The 19,893-nt window shown below is 43.7% G+C and overlaps 1 protein-coding gene across 7 annotated transcripts in view; it reads right to left on the bottom strand.

Moving 5' to 3' along the window:
• PCGF5 (polycomb group ring finger 5) overlaps positions 1–19,893 on the bottom strand; it is a 104,950-nt gene that overhangs the window by 67,797 nt on the left and 17,260 nt on the right. For 4 of the 7 annotated variants that reach the window (XM_090057055.1, XM_090057061.1, XM_090057062.1 and 1 more), the window contains one exon: positions 231–278. The exons of the other annotated variants lie outside the window; for them this stretch is intronic. The gene's annotated coding sequence lies outside the window, so the exon portion shown is untranslated. The remainder of the gene's footprint in view (positions 1–230; positions 279–19,893) is intronic. 7 annotated transcript variants of the gene reach the window in all.

Genomic DNA, 19,893 nt, shown 5'->3' with positions numbered 1-19,893 from the left:
TAAGGGACAGGGCTACCGCTGTGGCCCTCAACAGCTCACCACAACTAATTAAGCAGCCTTCCAGCCAAAATAATTACAGGAGCTGTTAATTCAGGGGTGGGCAAAGTTCACGTGGGAAGCTATTGTTAGTCAAACATTTAAAAAGATATTTTTTTTTTTTTTTTTTTTTTTTTTTTTTTTTTTTTACAGACAGGATGCCAGCTTACAATTTTGTCTGAAATTTATTTTACCTGCTGCTTTAAGGTTTCTATTTCTCTTGTGCCTGTGGATTTTTCACACTGAAAAAGGGAAGAGAAAAGTAGCTTTTTAAATACACAAATACTATAAAAATCACAAAAATTGTAAGGGATCCTTAAGGGCAGGCATCAAACTTGAGAAAAATGTTTATTAAATTCCCATTGTATACAAGCAGCCACCCCCTCCTTTCCACACGCACACACTTCAAATAGTCTCTCTCAATCAACAGGCTACCTAACTCCCAGTTTCACTGAGACATACACCTTGCATCAGAGGCACCAGGCCATCATCACTGAAGAACACAGATTATAACATCCAGTGTTCACGTGCAACTCCACCCATATGCCATCACCTGCTTAAAGTGCCCCTCTGCAGTCTACTTTGGACAGACTAGAGGATCCCCGTGTGACAGAATGAATGAATATTACTCTGAAATCAGCTGCAGAAATGCATGCAAGCCTGTGGCAGAACACTTTAATCTCCCTAGACACTCCATTGCTGATCTGAAGGCGGCCGTTCTCAGACAATTTTTTAAAAAACAATTTGAACAGGAAATTGTGAAATAAGAAATCATCTACAGACTAGATTGTGTTAAGTATGTTTTAAATGGACTATGGATTCTAATCCAATTATCTGGGTTAGCTTTAATGACTCCTTTGTCCCTATAGGTTTGTCTCTCTTAGCACTGCCCCCCCCACCTTTTCCTTGTCCCTACCTCTTTCTTGTTTTTAGCATTCTAATTTCCCCTCCTTATACTCTGCTTTCTGCCCGTCTTTTCACAGCATCTGATGAAATGATCTTCTGCTCATGAAAGCTTGTACTATGTAATATCCACTTTGGATGTTCTGCAAGGTGCAAAACTATCCTGCCTTCTAACTTGACTTCAGACTGACATCTCCCTCCTTACTATGAATCAGATTCTACTTCTGCTAATGTCCAAACTACTGGCTGCAGCAGAACTATGAACAGAACTACAATGGTATTGACTATGTCTTCTCAATAAATATTAAATCATGTAAAAGGATACTGTCCATTGTTTATGTAGCATAAATTATGAAGGATAAAGCTTCTAGCTTTGCTACTGACCTCCTCAAAACCAGAGGTCAGTTGACAATAACCAGGATGCCAAACCTGGTTGGTGGAATGAATGGTAAATATTTACCACTGCATCACTTAGTACAGGACTGACCTTTATAAACTTACTACACTTACTACACTTGATCTTCGCCCACAAGAGGCCAAGAAGTAGCCTCTTAGTATTTCCCACCTGTGCCTTTGATGTGTCTGAAAATTATAATAACGATTTTGTTCTTTAATCAGTGATTTGAGTAGTAAAACCCAATAAAAACCCTGCTGAAATTATAGGTACCTGCAAAGAAAATGACAATAATAAAAAAAGACAGGAGGACATTCTTGACTTTCTCAGTTAATTAACAGACTACCTAAGTCTAGACATGAGACACATTCAGCTGCCAAAACACATCTTAAGCAATTTATTTTGGAAATGAGAGATGATAAACTATACATTTCTAGAACTGCACAAGATAATAATTTTTACAAAGATATTACATCCTGATACCAGTTACAAAGAGCAAACAGGTATTATTAATATGCAAACCATTAAATTTGGCTGCTATATCCTGTTCACTATGATGAACACTCAAAATTAATACTATGACAAAACAAATATTGTATTTCTTTGATTCCAAGATTAAATGCTTTCCCCCATTCAACATGTGGCAAATGAACCCTCATCTAAGAATTGAGTATTAAGTAACAATGCAGTACCTGCAGACAGTGCAGAGTCTTGCACTGCTCTCTGCTCCGGCTCCACGCCGAGTCCCTCACTGCTCTCTGGCTCCACACTGGATTTTATACTGCTCCCTGGTTCCATCCTAAGCCAGCGAGTAGAGAGGGAATCAGTGCAAAGCCAGGGAGCAGGCCAGGACCCAGAGCACAGCCAAACAGCAGTGAGGGACCCACAGCAAGCACAGCTGTGGCAGTGTGGGGAAGGGGGGGTTGGGACAGGACAAGTGGTCACTGGGCAGGTAGCAGGGGGGCAAGGTGCAGGGATGGTGAGCAATAAATCAGGATAAGGCTGCCTGCTTCTCTCCCCCCCCTCCCTGCCACTGCTGCTTTGGACGGGTGCTGCTGGGGGGGGAGAGGGCCAGCTGCTGTGGAGGGAAGTACCAGCCTTCCCCCCCCGCCCCGGGCAAAGCCCAGGGACTGCTCTGCCTGCCAGCAGCTCACCCTCATCTCCCGACCGGAGAGGCAGTTAAGTCAGTGAGGTGTGTGCGCAACACAGGGGTTTAAATCAGCCCTAAATTGAAGCGGTGTTTTTTAAAACCCACCACTGAATTTAGGGCCCCCATTTCATCTACACACACCCTATTTGGACACTTAGGGTTTGTCCAGTGTGAAGACAGTGTGCAGTAAGCTGGGATATGAAGGAACAGAAGTGTAGCTCCTGGGTTTAAGTCATGGCACTTCATAGAAAGACTGATCCTCCCGACCCAACATATGGTAGCTGTTGGGTTGGGAGGCTACGGGATACAGCTCCAATTTGGAGCTAATCCAGGGAGAGAGGCTGTGTTTCTGTAGCCTCTTCCTTCATCTCTACCCGCCTCTCCCAGGTCCCATTCTGTTTCAGAATGGGAGGGGGAAGAGTCAGGGGAGGGAGGTACATTCTGGGGTTTCCCCAGCCATGCTGGAATTGGGGGATGGATGGCCTGGAGCTCCAATCCACCTAGTCCACCCTCCAGCACCAGCTCGGCAATCCCCAGAAATAACTCCCTCCACTTCCTTTCCCCCCTCCCATTCTGAAAACAGGGCCAGGAGGAGAGCTGGGGTGCATCAGCTGAGTCCTGGTCCCAGTGCACGTAGACACAGGTTAATGAAATCACTATCTGAACACTCATGTAATGAGGGTTCAAATTATTGCAGGATTAGGCCCTTTTAAAGCACTCTGCAGCCATAAATTTGTATTTGGTCATGGCTATAGAGAGCTTTCAGGGGCCAAATCAGGCAAAGACTGTCACTTTTGTCTGTGTCTTGAGTTTACACTGCACTGGGTTTCAGTGCCAGCCACCCGCCTGTTCAGGGTTAAACCCCCGCCTCACTTTCCTGCCACACCTTGATGAAATAATATGAATATTATTTCTAAGGCAGGATGCTGCCCATTGTTTGACCTCTTGATAACAAGGGCCTAAGTACACGTTCCAACCTTCCCTTAGAAACAGCTGTGAGGCATGGGACGTGTGTATCTCACATCCAGTATTTCCATACTGTCAATTCCAATATTTCTGTCACATCTGGTATAGCCATATTATCCCATCCGATATATCTGTTTCCCCCAGTCGGTGGTTCTGCCCCTCACTAGGGCCACTCATCTTCAACTGGGCCGCTCCACACACTTGGCCCCTCACTGGGCCTTCTGCCCTCACTTGGCTGCTTCACACTCCTGGCCCCTCACTGGACTGCTGGGGTCTTTCACCTGGTGAGGCTCAGGTGGCTGATGCCATGCCTGGCCCCCTGCACTGGGGTCTTGCACCCTGTAGGCTCAGGTGGCTGCCACCATGCCTGGCCCCACTACACCAGGCTCAGGTGTCCCCCTCTAGGCTTGCCTGGCCCAGGTCTCCTTCCTTGTCAGTAACCGACCCATGGGCAGGAGCTGGGGTTTTCAGGTGCCCCTCCTTGCCTTTCACTGGTGTGGTAACTGACCTAGCATTTCTGAGGGGACTGTTCCAATACAAACAGCCCCACCAGCTCACCCATCCCCACCAGGGTGCAGTTTTATGTCATACCCAGGACCAGGAGCCTTCAAACCATCCCCATAGCTCCTGCCCTTAACTGCAAGGTCTTCCAGGAGCTAGCATGATGCTGCCTCCTCAGCACCAACTGCTGCTTCTCTCTCTGAGGGCCTGGGTTAAAATGGAAGCTGTTCCACACCCTGAGCCAATCCCAGGGTCCTCCTAGGGTCATGTGCTAGCCTTGATGAGGCTAGCACCCACCTGCTGGCTGCTCCACTGCCAACTAGAAACCTTAAAGTGGCAGGCACTACACGTGCCCTGCCACAGGAGTTCACTCCCTTTTTGAAGCGAGACTCATGGGGTGCCTGTAGATATGCACGGAGGCTGTTCTGATGTGGTACAATTATAGCATATCAGAGCAGACTCAATTAATCAAGCCTGCTGGAGTGTACTAATTACTGCACCTCCAGGAACTCCCGCATCTTATGTATCAGTGTCCTTGTACTTCAAAATGGTCGCAGGGGTGCTTTAACTAAAGCTTGTTTGACAAGCTTTAGTTAAAGTACCCCTGCTGCCATTTTGAAGTGTGGGGATGCTGATACATGAGATGTTGTGGGCACTTTAATTAGAGTGGCTCTTGGGGCTGCTTTAATTACAGTTCACCACCGCTCCTGAAGCAAGTGTAAGAACACCCATGGTGCACAGCAGCAACTTCAAGCTGCTATGCACCATGAGTATCCACACAGGAAGCTAGTTTAGAGCTGACAGTGCACTGTAAATTCACATAAGCCAAATTTGCACTAACCTCCCTGTTAGTGCATGGCCTCCAGTTGAAATCTAAAAGAATAATCTAATGCTTATTCTAATAAGTAGTACTTTATTTTTTTAAGATAGTAGAAGAGATAAAGCTATTAGAACATTATAACATACAAGACATCTAAAATGAATATAAAGAACACTTAGAAATGTTTAATTTTATATATATATGTAAACCTAAACATCTGTACCAGCATTAGTGCACATTACAAAGGCTATGAGATTACTGCACATTATTAAAACAGGCATAAGATTATCTGAAGAGACTGGAGTCAAATAGAGGAGAACCATGGACAAAGTTGGAAAGAAACTAGATTCTGGAACCACCACCAGATTGGCAAGGACACAGATAGGTTGGAGAGAGTGGTCTTAACAAGTAAACAGACCTCTTAATTGTAGCATTCTTATGATAAACCAGGTCAGATTAAAATATTAAGCAAAATCTTTCCTCCCTGGCAATGGGTAACATTTTGGTGTCACAAAAAAGACAAAACCCTTCAAATGCTAAAAGGGTTGTAAATGGGTCAGCTGTTGCTTTTTGTCTCAATCCCTGGTTTTGGTTTAGTAGTTTTGCTGTGGTATCTCAGGAGCAGAACAGGAAGCATCAGAAAAGATTTATTTAAAGTCAGTATGCCTCTTGGGTTTCCTCCTGCTCTACCTTGTTAATTCACTTGCTACAATTCAATTTAATAAGTCATGATGTTGTATACAATAATGTATGATTTAAAATTTTTTTTTTCCATGTGTAGACTTTGAAGCAAATACTTGTTTCCTTTGCTTTTAGAAGGTAGAAGAGTACAGACAGTAATACTTTAATGTCTGTTAACTTCAGCAGAAGCAGGCACAGACTCAAAACAACTCATGACTATTTGGATTAAAGCTGCACTCAGGACGGAACAATCCCATGCACCAGTACAGGCTGTGGGCTGACTGGCTGGGCAGCAACTCTTCAGAAAGGACCTGGGGGTTACAGTGGACAATAAGCTAAATATGAGCCAACAGTGTACCCTTGCTGCAAAGAGGACTAACAGCATATTGAGTTGCATTAGTAGGTGTGTTGGCAGGTCAAAGGTCAAGAAAAGTGATTATTCCCCTCTATTCAGCACTGGTGAGGCCACATCTGGTGTACTGTGTTCAGGTTTAGGCCCCCCACTACAGAAACGATATGGACAAATTGGACAGTCCAGCAGAAGGCAATGAAAATGGTGAGGGGACTGGGGGACATGACTTATGAGGACAGGCTGAGGGAACTGGGTTTATTTAGTCTGGAGAAGAGGAGACTCAGAAGGGATTCAATAGCAGCCTTCAAGTACCTGAAGCGGGGTTCCAAAGAGGATGGAGCTGGACTGTTCTCAGGTGGCAGATGACAGAACAAGGAAGAATGATCTCAAGTTGCAGCAAGGGAGGTTTATGTTAGGTATTAGGAAGAATTTTCTCACTAGGAGGTTAGTAAAACACTGGAACAGGTTAGAGAGGTGGTGGAATCTATCCTTGGAGGTTTTTAAGACCTGGCTAGATAAAGTATATGTCTACACTGCAGTCAAAGGTGGCACTGCAGCATGGATAGGCCTTCCTGAGTTAGGTCCTGAGGGTATCAGTGGGCCTGTACAGTCCATATGACATACACCACTACATAGTCACCACTACTGTGATGTGAGCTAAGTAGACTAAATACAGCATACATATGGCTACCCATGCTGCTATCACACTTTCAACCGTGAAACAGACATACTACTTAAGACAGTCCTTGCCCTAAAGAGCTTATGATCAAAATAATATAGTATTCGCGGGGAGAATTGCAGGGGGAGGGGACGGGCTGTGTCCACCTCAGTACTTAAACTACAACACTATTCTTCATAAATTTGTTTATTTAGGACTTAAACCAGATAACATTACTGAAAATCTAAGGGCGCCTGTAGATGTGTGCGAGGTCAGTGCATCACAGCAGACTTGATTAATCAAGTTTTCTGATATGGGCTAATTAGTATGCTCCAACAGCCTCCGCATCTCATGTATTCAGTGTCCCCATGTTTCAAAATGGCGGTGGGAGTACTTTAACTAATGGCAGGGAGTGTGGGACGGAGAGGGGTATCCACTGGCTGCATGCTCATATCAACATGCCATTTGTAAAATCAGATTCTATGTACAGCACCCACATCTGCCAGACACTATTTTTATGCCTCTATGATGTAACGAATCTACTTATGATAGTGATGTGAGGAAATAATAACTGGTTACTTTGCATGCAGTATAGGTATATTGCTTCACAGATAGAAAGTAGCCCCCATCTCAGTCTTCATAGTCCACGTCTCATCACGATGGCCAGTGTATAGATAAGAAACTCTGTTTCAACATGCGGAACTTCCATTCCCCTTTCTGGGTTTTTCCCCAGAAGGGGATGATTTAGCTCTATATTTTGAGTCCCTCCTACTCTGTATTTTCTTCTCAAATGGTAAGAAATTTTTTGAGCAAGAGAAAAAATCTGTGACTCATTTCACTATTAGCATGTGGGCAGAAATAAGGAAAGAATTCAGTTTTCACACAAGATTCAAATATTGTTATAGAAAGATAGCACTTCTTGCTTATAGGAAAAATGTTTGACGTTTCTTGCATTTCTGCAGATCCCAAGTCAACAAAACAACAGCTATCAGATTTCAGTAAAAAGTTTCAGTTTCACTATATATCTCAGAATGTTTAAAATAAGAAGCAAAAATAAAATGGTCAAATTGAAATAAAACAATTCAAGAAGAACTTCCACATGTCTTTCGTTCAATAAACTAGTTCATCTAACTAGCAAAATATGCTTAAGGTAATGCAGTTTTCAATGCCTTGTACAATGCACACCCTTTTACACAACCCATATAAAGCAAATGAAGTGGAACATGGATTGTGACATAAAGCCTGTTTTGGCGAATATAAACTTTTGTCTAAAATAGGACCAATTTCTGCTTACTGAAGCTATCCAATGACTTCACTGAGACATGTTACATGAGTATTGTAGTAGGATGTCCTGCAGATTCAGAACCTTTTAAGAATAGCTTATCAAAATAACCTTTTAATGATAACGTGTTATTCCCTACTTAAATATTAATGAAAGAGCCAACATTTACATTCAATGCCTATAGCTTAATGAAAAAAAAAAAAAACAAAAAAAAAAAAACTTTTCAAGGATAAAGTGGACAAACCATATTTACTTAAATATAAGACAAGGTTTTTTCCTCCCAATCACCATAGGGAAAAGAGCCTCATCTTACATTCACGTACAAGAAAACCTCATTAAATACACTGTTTATCACTAAGCTGCTACCCAAAGCAGCACATGTGTTCAATAACAGAAACCAACTATGAAGTTGATTAAATGCAGCCAACACTGAACGCAACTATAAAATACCTAGACCATATTGAGCAAATATGCTGACAGGAACCTCCCACAAAGATATACAGTAGTGCTTATTAAGTGAAGTCCCCCTCAGTGCCAACTGCTTTTCAAGTCACGGTGAGCCATTACCTAGCATACTTTTTGACTTCTTTTTCACTCCCACAGTGGAGCTACACCTTTCTTTCCCATTTCCAATTATTCCTCTTTCTTCACCAGCCTTAAATGTCTGCCAGACATCACCAAATTGGGCCCCAAACATTTCACACAGAATTGCTGTTGCACCCTCTCTCAGCCTGTCACACATTAGTGTGGTTCTGCCCTCCATGAGATGAAGCCAGACCATTTTCCCCTGTGTATCATTTCAGTATAACTTTTTGGAGGATCTCACGACTCATAACAAGAACACCCGGTTCCAGTCATGGTTGGGAGGCTTTTTAGCACATGGAACCTTTGAGGGGGTGGGGTGGGGGGTGGTTCTGGTGTATACTGAGAAGTGCCAAGTTGTAGGGTCAAAATGGCTTGAAACACTATCGACTCTGCTGAGGACCAGTTCAGTGAATGATATGGTAAATGATAAGCCTTTTGGCTTTAGATTAATTATCATGAATAGTTTCATGTGTGTGTGTGTGTGTGTGCGCGCACGTGCGCAAGTGGAAGTGCTGCTTAGACGTGTTTACACAGTACCAGTCTTAAAACTTGCAGCAGTTTCAAAAAAGGTAACATGCATTGATTCTGGATGAATTAAGTCTATGGGTCAAATTACTACAGTTATGTTTAATTTCAAGGTCAGTGTTTCTGAGTGGCGAGACCCATGGGGGAATTGGCCAGTAAGTGGTAGGGGAAAGCCCAGTGGGTGCAGGGTGTCTGCAGGGACAACAGAGCAGGTGCCAGACTGAGCAGAAGCCCCATCACCTTCCTGATCCCAACTGACCTTGCTGGGACCCTGGTACCTCTAGAACCCCACAGTCCACACAAAAGGCCAGACACCCAACTAAGCTGCTTCTAGTGCATGAAAGAGGGGCACTAGGCCCCAAACTGCCCCTAGATGGACTTCAGATATTCACTGGCTTACCTCATCGACAACCGGGGGAGGGAGGGGACCCTGACCTGAGGAGCTATGCAGTCCCTGTAAATGTTGGAGAGGTCTGTGTTGATGGGTTAATAGATTGATTCAGGTGCGACATATGTCCAGGCACAATACATGAGGATCAAAGACATCTCAGTAGGTAATGTACTTATGTGACATGGAAACACCCATCCCTACCCTGTGGTGTATCCAACACTGATAACTGGCAAGTGTAAGGGCCAAGTAAAAGCCAGTGTGGCCTCCCAAATAGCTTACCCCATTGTAGTGGGGAGAGACAAGGGCTCAACAGGTCAATTGCTGCAGAAGGCCTGCTGAATGCAGAAGCCCCTGATGAGCACTAACCCAGAAGAGCCTACACATGGGAAGATCTTCCCTTTTTAGGACCCTGCACTGTTTAAGCCATTGCCCACCATCACGGCAAAAACTGAGGTGGGCTTGACAAGAAGCCTCTCTTCAGCAACAGAAGTTCTTAGGGAAAGGGGTTGCAGTCTAGTGTAATTTAGACCCTCCAGAACAGGGAGGTAACATGACAGAGCCCACTGAGCCTAGCCCTAAGCCATAACTGGGTCAACTAGGAGCAACCCAGGATTTTTTCTAGGAACAGCGGGAAGACCCCGTGTTTGTGAGACTACGTGGCCAACTGGCCCAAGCTAATCGAGTAGTCCTCAACCCCTACCTGACCAACCAGGACCTCCACTTTGAACTGCAGGGGGACCTTCTAGTCCAGATGACTAAAGATCAGGTCATGGGAATTTGGCAGTCCCAGCTCTTGGTGCCCCACCCTTACTGCAAGCAGGTGCTAAGATTGGTCCATGAAGTACCCTGGGAAAGTCACCTGGAGCAGGAAAAAGCCCAGAACTCAGTGTGGACAAAATTCTTCTGGCCCAAAGTATATGGCAAGATCAAGTAGTACTGTATGCCTCGTGCCCAAGTTTCAGCTAGTAGCACCCCAGTTCAGTCCTAAGGCCCCATTGGTTCTAGTACCCATGGTTGATACTCATCCCAAGCAGGTCCAGGTGGATTTAGTTGGCCCACTGGAACCCAGGTCCTGAGCACCTGATTCCTATTAATGCTCATGGACTACACCACCTGCTACCTGGAGGCCATGGAGATTCAGTCAGCATTTGCTCAAACCGTGACCTTGGCGTTGATCCAGATCTTTTCCTTAGTGGGTATTCTGAAAGAGGACTTAGCTGACAAGGGTACGTTTTTTCTGTCTCAACTGTTGCAGGAGGTTTCGGGATTGCTCAAAGTTCATTCAGTCACCACCTCAGTGTACCACCCTCAAAAACTTGTGTGACCAGGTCACAAAATCCTTAGACACAGGGGTAGCAGTGGACATAATCTTGCTGGACTTTAGGAAGGCTTTCAACACTGTCTCTCACCCCATTCTTATTAAAAAACTAGGGGACTACAGTCATCACCTACAGTCAAATGGGTCACTAACTGGCTGGAGGGCCACACCCAGAGAGTGGTGGTGGACGGGTCATTTTCGACCTGGAGAGATGTGGGCAGCGGGGTTCCGCAGGGCTCAGTCCTCAGGTCTATGCTGTTCAACATCTTCATCAGTGACTTGGACAAGGGGGTAAAAAGCACCTTGTTCAAATTTGCAGACAACACTAAAATGCAGGGGGAAGTGGGCACACTAGAAGGGAGGAATAGGCTGCAATTAGACCTAGACAGGTTAAAAGGGGTGGGCAGATGAGAACGGGATGGGTTTCAACACTGACAAGTGCAAGGTGATGCACCTGGGGAGGAAGAACTAGCAGCAGACCTACAGGCTGGGGAACTCCCTTCTCGTCAGTGCAGAGGCATCATAGATGCCAAGATGAACACGGGCCGGCAGTGTAGGGATGCAGTCAGGAAGGCCAACCATACCTTCCACAGATGCATCTCAAAACAAGTCCTAGGAGGTGATCCTCCCCCCCTTTGTGACACTGGTCAGGCTGCAGTTGGAGTACTGCAGCCAATTCTGGGCACCGCACTTCAAGAGGGATGTGGACAACATGGAGAGGGTCCAGAGGGGGGCCACTTGCATGATCGGGGGCAGCAGAGCAGGCCCTATGAGAAGAGGCTAAGGGACTTGAACCTGTTCAGCCTCCACAAGAGAAGGCTGAGGGGGGATCGAGTGGCCTGTTACAAACTAGTCAGAGGGGACCAGCAGGCACTGGGGGAATCCCTGTTCCCCCAAGCACTACCAGGAGTGACTAGAAATAACTGTCACAAGCTAGCAGAGGGCAGATTCAGACCAGATATCAGGAGGCACTACTTCATTGTCAGGGCAGCTAAAATCTGGAACCAACTTCCAAGTGAAGTGCCTAGCCTGGGGGTCTTTAAGATGAGGTTAGATGAACACGCTGCTGGGGTCATTTGACCCCAGCATATGGCAGGGGGTCGGACTTGATGATCTACTCAGGTCCCTTCCAACCATGAAACCAAGCGCTCCTTGAGCCATTTAACCGGACATTAAAAAGGATGTTATAGAGGTTTGTAGCAGATGAGCTTTGGAATTGGGACTGGCTACTCCCCTATCTGTTGTTCACCATGTGCAAGATGCTCCAGTCCTCTACAGGCTTTTTGCCATTCGAGTTATTATATAGGAGGCAGTCCTGAGGGACGCTGGACTTACTGCAGGAATCGTGGCAGTCCCAGGTCTCCACTGCATGGAATATTGTGCAATATCCTAAAGTTATGCAAACAATGGGATACAGTAGGTTTTCCCCCTAAAAGCAAACCTGGAAGCTTTCCAGCACAAGCAAGAACAACATTATAATAAAGGGGCCCACTGTAGATATATCAGTTGGGAAACCAAGTGCTACTCTTACAGCCATTATCAGAAAGCAAACTATTGGCCAAATGACAAGGCCCATTTGAAGCACTACAGGGCACTGAGCGAGTCAACTTTGAAATATGCCTAGTGTTGCTAGTCACAGGTATACCATGTCAATCCTCTTAGAACTTTGGATTGGCCAATAAGCCTGCCTGATGTCCCTGAACTGGGAGATCACCACTTCAGTGGTGCAGGATCCTCCCACCAACCCTCCAGCAGGGCCATGCTTGGGGGAGGAACTAACCTTGGCTCAGCAGGGGGATATGAATGCCATGCTGACTAAGTTTAGGGAGATGTTCATGGAGAAACCTGCTACGACCATATTTGCAGAGCACTGGATCACCCTCAAGCCTGGATACACCATCCAAAGAGTACACTCACAAATTCTGGTGTGGTTAAAGGACACAGTCTGGCAAAAAAAGTGACAAAAAGATTAGACCTGGAGGCAATGCAGGAGTCTGCGAGTGAATGGAGGAGCTCTATGGCACTGGTCCTGAAGCCTGACGGCACCGTCAGGTTCTGCATTGACTTTTCCAGGGTTAATACAGTTTTGAAATGTGATGCATACCCCTTGCCTAGGACAGATGAATTGGTAGAGGGAACTGGCTGTGCCAAGTACATATACACCTTGGACCTAATGATAGGGTACTAGCAGATTTCCTTTGTACCCTGCATCCCAAGAAATTATGGCCTTCACCAACCTAGGGGGGCTATATCAATTCCAAACTCTTTCCTTTGGACTCCACCATGCCCTAGCCATGTTCCAACAATTGATGGGCAGGATACTTCATCTGCAGCAGGCTGCTGCATCTTTAGGTAATGTTATAATGTTCACCGATATGTAGACAGACCACATTCAAAAAGTAAGGGCAGACTTACAGTCAATCTGCATGGTGGGACTTACAGTCAACCTGATGAAGCATCACCTAGGCAAGATGGAGACTAAGTATCTGGGGTACACCCTGGGCAACGGCAAGACCCAGCCTCTGGTAGACAAGGTACAGGCCCTGGTATAATCCCCGGTACCCGCAAAAAGGACAGGTAAAATCCTTCATAAGTTTGGCTAGCTATTATTGGTAGTTTTTTCCCCAGTTTGTGGCCCTCAGTCCCCCTAACTGATCTCCTGCAAAAGGGGGCCCTGCAGTAGGTGCAGTGGTCACCAGACTGTGCAAGTGGCCACCAGTTTGTGCATTTTGGGGACCCACTTCCAATTAGTCACTGATGATGCTCCATTAAAATGACTACATGCCATGAGGGAGACCAATTCTCCACTAACGCGGTGGTACCTATCTCTGCAGCCATTCAACTTTAAAATATGCCACCATCCAGGAACTACCACATAAAATGTGGATTTTGTCTCTAGGGTAGGGGCAGAGAGAGGTACAAATAATGGAAGAGTGTACCTCAGGCTGCACTCTTGGAGGGATCAGTATTAACAGGCTCCAGGCTTGTAGCCTGGAGCAACCAGCCAGCCAGTTAGCAGGCTACCCACTTAACAAGCTGCAGCTGGCTCAGCCAATTAGTAAATGAGGCGAAGTTGACTGGCTGACCCAGAAATAAATGGCAACAGGAAGAAGAAGTGAGAGAGAGAGAGGACTGGGAGGGGGAACTGCCTATGTGAAGAGGTAGGCAAAGAGAAGAAGGAAAAGAGTATAGGGTAAGAATTAACTCAGGCAGCTGGTGTTTGTGGTGGACTGTTGATACTTCACGTTGTGTTCTGTGGTGTGGTTTAACCCAGAGCTTCAACTTATTTTGGATCATTTATGTTTTCTGATGTGCTCTGTGGTGCAGAAGAACCCATGGCATTATTGTCTGCATTGGGAAGCCTAGAGAAAGACCATAGCAGGGATGAGGCAATCTGGACCTGGGAGTTAGTACAAGGGTTCAAGGAATGATTTGAGCCAAGTGCCCCATTACACCATGCAACAAATAAACAATAAACAAAAAAAGTTGATACTACCTTACTAATTGCCTTTATAATTGCCATTATAAAAAGCTGCCTATATCTTCAAGTGAGAGTCACAAAGCAGCATTATATTAATATTGTGTACAAGATGGGATGCATTATATAGTTATTGATCTGGGATTTTTATGTTGGTGGCTACATCTTTTGCAAACATCATATTTTTAAATGACAACCAACCAAATGCAATTGCTTTGCCTGAAGCAAAACCAAGTTGTCTTAAATGTTACATGATAATATTGTATACACCTGAACTTTTGAACTGTTAAAGCCTACTTATCAACTGAACAAAATCAAACAAACAAATTTAGAGGTGACAACAACAACACTGGGGTTCACTGGCACTTCTGTAATTATGGGCATTGTTAGTATAATACAAATTTTAGTTTGTAAAAAGATATTAAAAAGGTTTAAGAAATTTATACCTGTTTAAATCATAAGAGTGGCCACTCTTTTTTTTGGAGGCACCTAAACTAAGTTATACTGTATGTCCAGAACCTTTACTGTTGAAATTTGTTGCCTAACTGGAAGACACCTAATCCTTATGTCTTTCAAATCCTTTGCAACTAATTATAAAACAAGAGTGTCCACAAAGGCTTTCACTGTATACTTGTATTTTATAAGCTGGTGCACTGAAAACACTTGCAAACTCCTCCAAACATATTACATATTTAACTAATGCAACTGACTAAATTACAGCAATATAGAATGTCTATCGTGCATTGGGTACACTTACATTACATATAGACTTCTGTAACATGCACACACAAAGAGCAACGTACTTTTTAAAAGTATCTCTCTCTCAAAACTGCATAAGCAAACTTGAAAACAAAAACAAAAAACCTTACCAAAACAGGAAAAATTCTACTTAGGAAAGGATAAGAAAATAAACACCGTAAGACTGACATTAGTCATGTTGCTTAATGCACTACTAGAAAATGACACTATGCTGATAAGCTTAGTATAAGAACCTTTATTAAAAAATTATATTATTATTTCAAATAAGAATATTCATGTTAAAATAGAATATATATTGACTTTAGAGTGGGATTGTGATAAATAGAAATGTTAATATTTTGCTGGGTGATTGTCAGTAATGCTTCATTAAGCTCTCAATACTATTACTAGTGTTTTATTGAGAATTTAATAAAAAGTGATTTTAAGAAGATGGTGTACCAAAATAGCACAAAAGTGCAGTGAGTAGTGAGCATATATACAAAAAAAAAAAAAATCAAAGCCAGTAAAAATGCAGAAGAGCTTCATGTTAAGGTTTCCTAGAAACTGATATGCAAGCATTTTTCCCCAGTCACTGAGTGTTCCTGGGATTTGACCCCAGGATCTTTGAACTCACAGCAAGCACCATGCCGCTGTGTCAAAAGGCTCAAGTAGAATGTCACAGTCCACCTCAAAAGTATTATATTCATGAAAGGCAGATACAGATTCTTAAATTAATAGAATCCTGAATTGCAACCTTAAGTCACAACCTTAAGTCTTACTGAAATTAATATTCCCCTGACAAAGATCTCACCTGCACAGGTGTTTTATCTATAGAGATAGTGTATGGAATATAAGACCAGATCCCAGAATCTGGTTTATGGAGGGAATGGGGGCATAAGCAATCATAATTCTACAGAATTAGTGTTTTGCATTAAATTACCTATGGGTTAAGGATGTATATTATTAAGCACTCAACTGCCACAATAAGGTTGAAGGAGCAACCTTCATTTGAATAGACTTTTAAAAACTAGACAGGACCACTTATCTAGATGGATTCCCCAGAAAAAGACAATTTATAGGACTTCACTACATTAATTCCTACTTTGATTTCAGGAGTGGGGTTTAAACTAGAAAATATCCACCTTTATTTTAAAGTTATTTTTTATGATGAACAATTTACTGTAACCCTTGGCATATTATTCCAAGTCAAACTTGCTCCTTATTGCCAGTCTGAATTAATCTAGCATTACTAACTTTGTTTGCTAGATTTCAGTCACCGAGTCTTAATAACTGTAACCTCCTAGTCTCCTACCTACCGGAACATATGTGCATTTACTAACTATGATCAAGTCAACCCTGAATTTTACCTGGATAAAACTAAATTCATATCAAGTTCTCTGAATCTTTTGAATCAAGTTCTTTGAACAAAGAATGTTTCCCATTCCTTAAATCAGTCCCACAGCTTCTCCCTAAGCCTTCTTCAGGATCCTTCTTGAAGCAGACACAAAGAAAGTATGCCAGTAGTGTTCACATCCAGGGTGAGGGGCACTTTAATTAGAGTGGCTCTCAGGAGCCACTCTAATTAAAGTGCCTGCAATATCTTGTGTATTTGGTGTACCACACTTCAAAATGGCAGAACGGGTGCTTTAACTAAAGTCTGTCTGACAAGCTTTAGTCAAAGCACCCCCACTGCCATTTTGAAGCATGGGGATGCTGAATACATGGCTTGATTAATCTGCTGGATTCTGCTGCTAGATAAATCAAGCCTATTCTGACCTGTTCTAAGTAGAGCAGGTGTTGGGCACATACTAAAAATACAGAGATAACGTAAGCTTTCTACTACTTGATACTCCCCTACATAGACATCCCCTTATTTAGGCACAGAGTCCCCCATCCCATAAGAATGTCCTACATCGTTTGCTTGTAGATATTATTTTATATCTAGCTACATTAAGATGCATTGTTTGCTTGCACTAACTTAACTGAACAGATGCAGATTGCTCTGCGATGTACCTTCCTCCAGTTTATCTTATGTAGATTTTATTAGTAATGATTCAAATATTTTCTTCCAGGTCACTGATAAAATCATTGAAGAGTGTAGGACCAAGAAGCACTTCCTGCAAGAGCTCACCAGAGATTCCACAAGGGCCTTGACAATTCCAACTTTAAAAATGACTTTTGATCCATTTAGTGAGTGTTGTCTCTTTATACATAATCTATCATTCTGCATATATGCTGCATAATCATCTCTTGGACCTTTCAATCTCAAAACAAGTAAACTTACATTGCTCAGCAGCAATTTCTCCCTTCTTTAGCACAGAGCGAGCACCTTGACTTCTCAAAATTGAGCACTTGCAGAGATAAATGCCAAGCTATCTTTAGAGAAACGAGGTGTTTTTTTTTCTGCTAATATTTTTTATTGGATCAACTGTAAAACTGATCCAGTAAAAAGTTATCAACAAAGAAAACCCTTGCTTCTTGCATATTTCCTAAGCCATCCTGTTTATAACACTCCAACCAAATTATCTTTGTCACTGTACTGTGCTCCATTGGGCTATATTTAGTCATTATAAACAGTTTATCTTGGAATGATTTCTGTTTTTCTATTACATACATTGTCATAGGAGGTTCCACAAAGCTGTACCTGGTCCCTTCTTCTAGGTGCACTGATTTCCTTCCATAAGGCTTAAATACTTCAATATATTGGGAACCTGGCAGCAAAGCTGTCTTGCTACTGAACACATTCACAGCTGGCAGATAGTGGAATGACCCTCAGGGAAGGTTAGCTGTGAAGTAAGCAGGGTTATCTTTGTTAAATAAGCAGTTCTGGACCAAGCAGCAGCACCATCACCAGGAAGTAGTGGCGACAGCAGATTACAATGCTCTCCCTCCTGAAAAGCCACATATATCCTCAGACAGCGCTGTGACATGGTGAATACAGACTGCCACTATAATAAGCCTGTTCAACCCCCAGCCACAGATCTACAAGTCCTCAGTGGCAGAGCAGGCTGAAGAAGATGTTAGACTCACAAGAGCTGTGAAGGCAAACAAAGGCTGCAGTGGAATGAGATCTCCAATTGTCTTGGCCCCTTGGCAGTGGTTCAAGGTCCTGTTTTGTCAAGAACCATGTGGAAGCTGATGTGAAGCAGCCTTTCCACGATAAAAGAAATTGCGCACACGTATCTTCCATGAAAATGGCTTTAGCACACTTTTCAAGCCCTCTGGCAATCAACTAGTGACAATGAGAGGCCTGGAAGCCACAAACTACCACAAAGGCCACAGTTACAAGAATGTCATCTAGCACTTGGATTGTCAGGAGTGTGATTCTGCAGCTGTACTTGCAACTGAGCAGTGTTTTACAGAATCTGCTCTACATACCCCACATGGGAAGGGGGCTAGAAAAGGTGTCTTAAACAGTCTGTCTATCCATCCTTTTCCTGACTAGATAAAACACATCCAGTAAGAACACCTTCACTACAGTCAAAAAACCAGTGAAGAGACTCAATCATTTTTGGGACCTAGAATATCAGAACCCTCATGGACAATCCTAATAGGGAACACGCCACACTGCAACCATGGCTCGATAACTCAGGCAACACAGCACTGAAAATCGCTGCAATGAATGAGGCCCAGTGAGTGGGAGATGGGCAGCTCAAAAAACAAGCAGGCAGCTATACCCTCTTCTATAAGGTAAACAGGAAGGAAAAAACACTAACTTTATAGAGGTGGCTTTCCCATTAAGAATGAACTCATAAACCAACTCAACAAATTCTCCATCAGAATTAATGAGCAGCTCATGACACTGTCTGAAACTCAAAGAGAGCAAATATGCCACTGTCATCAGCCTATGTGCCCCGATTCTTGACACCGCTGATGAAACCAAGGAGGAATTCTATGCCAGCCCTGACCAAGTCCTCTTTGGCATTCTGGAGGTTGACAGACTTATTCTGCTCAGTGATTTCAATGCCAGAGTTGGAAGGGACTTGAACCTCTAGAATGGAACCATTGACTAGGAGGGACCAGGAAAGGTCAACTCCAATGGCATCCTCCTCCTGACCAAATGCGCAGAATTTGAAATCACTAAATCACCAACACCCTGTTCTTCCAGAAAAAATATGTACAAGACATCATGGCAACACCCATGATCTAAGCATTGGCATTTGATTGATTATATCCTAGTTTCTGCCCAGAATCAAAGATGTCCGAGCTATGTTAGGAGCTGACAATTGCTGGACCGACTGACTCATCCACTCAGTTACGTCACTCAAACTGTCTCCCAAAACAACGGATGCAGCAAAAGCAATGCTGATGGAAGATCAGTGTTGAAGGACTCAAGGAACTAATCAAGTGAAACTTCTTTCACCAGCACCTCAATGAAAAACTGGCCAATTCCAGCCCAACACCAATGGGAGAATATTGGCAGCACTTGGGGTGCCTTCAAGTCCACCGGCATCAGTGCCTATGAAGAAACTGATGATGATGCCATGTGGTTTACTACCAGGAAATAGCAAGACTAGTTTGAGATTGACTGGGAGATCCAAGAGTTGATCAACAAAAAGCACAAGGCCTTTTGTGCTTGACAGAATGACACCAACTCTAAGCAAAAGAAATTGAAATCACCAGTAAGCCAAGACAGAGAACCAAACAATATGAAGAAAAGATGGTGGGAAGACGAGCTAAAAGATTCAACATATCACTGACATTCATGATATGCATGTTTTTTCAGTGTCACCAAAGCCATCTATGGTCTGAGCACTTGGGGACCAACCCCCTTGAGACCTACGGATGGAGAAGACCTCATCAAGGAAAGGGGAGCCACCAATGCCTGCTGGAAGGAGCATTTTGAAGACCTCAATTGAGATTATGTTGAGGACGAGTGTTCTCAGTTCCATCCTGCACCACCCAGTCAGAGAATCTCCAAATCCCTCCAACCCTTGACAAGGTAAGGAAAGCCATCAAGCAGATGAAGAGTGATAAAGCATCTGAAGCAGACAGAATCCCTGCTGAAATCTGCCCCTACCCTGGCCCTGCTCCTGGCAGCTCCAGGTGCTAGGTGGCAGCACTCCGTTCCTGCCTGCCCACCTGCTCACACGTACCCCCTAGCGCCTTCTCAAG

Source organism: Crocodylus siamensis, chromosome 7 (genome assembly GCF_052110815.1).
Source record: "Crocodylus siamensis isolate JL-2025a chromosome 7, ASM5211081v1, whole genome shotgun sequence".
In the NCBI taxonomy this organism is placed as follows: domain Eukaryota; kingdom Metazoa; phylum Chordata; order Crocodylia; family Crocodylidae; genus Crocodylus; species Crocodylus siamensis.
Note: the sequence above shows the minus strand (reverse complement) of the source record. Positions and strands in the feature narration are given on the sequence as shown.